Genomic DNA, 951 nt, shown 5'->3' on the forward strand with positions numbered 1-951 from the left:
TCAGGCGCATTTTCTGGAAATTCCAAGAAAATTTTTCTGGTACCCGGAAAATTCCGGGGATGGTGGATATTTTTCCGTGTTTGAGAGATGATGTAATGCGCAATTTCTGGAACTTCCGAGGAGAACATTTTTGCTTGTATGTCTGCACCAATTATTCCGGCTAACGGAGAGATCACTTACATCAAATAATACAGTAACACATAAATATTGTAGAAAAGTAGTTCTCTAATCCATAACAGTTCCTATCCTTCTCATAATTTCTTGTTGGTTACACCAACATCAAAACAGGCAGATGCAAGCTGGCTGTGACTGTAGTATGTTAACAAAATACTGGTATTTTAATACCGGGTTGACAATCCCTTATCCGAAATCCTTGGGCCCAGATGTGTTAAGGATTTTGGAATTTTTCAGATTTCAGAATAGTTAGGTTAGTGTTTTTTTTTTTTTTTTTCAGGGATTAGCCCACCCGGCCACAGGTCATTGACCTACATTGGGGCCTGGGGGCGAAAATTTAATAATAATATATTGGTCCCTCGATTAATGAATGGTTCAATTACAGTAATTAAATTTTGGTTAACGAATTAATGCCCATAAGGATTTTCAGTTCCATTAATGAACAAAACTTTGATTAACGAAAGCCTTGGAGAAACACTCTTTGTTGTGCGCATCAGCTGATGGCTAGTCCGCGAATACAGTAATCGGTTCTGTGTTTACATTCGTTTCCAGTGGAGTAAATATCAAGTAAGTTGTGTTATTGAACCTTTTTGCATTTTTATATTAAAATTATTGGTCATTCTAAAATTTAACCATCCAAGCTCTGTCTACATAAAGTTTTTCAACTAATATTTTTGGCTCGATATATGTAACTTTATTCATTTAATTTTACTCATTTACATGCACACACTGTCCTAAGGGCAAAGCTGTAATGTACATGAACTCAAAATAATGTAT

The sequence above is a fragment of the Homarus americanus genome, unplaced genomic scaffold (genome assembly GCF_018991925.1).
Source record: "Homarus americanus isolate GMGI-L3 unplaced genomic scaffold, GMGI_Hamer_2.0 scaffold31037, whole genome shotgun sequence".
Taxonomy (NCBI): domain Eukaryota; kingdom Metazoa; phylum Arthropoda; class Malacostraca; order Decapoda; family Nephropidae; genus Homarus; species Homarus americanus.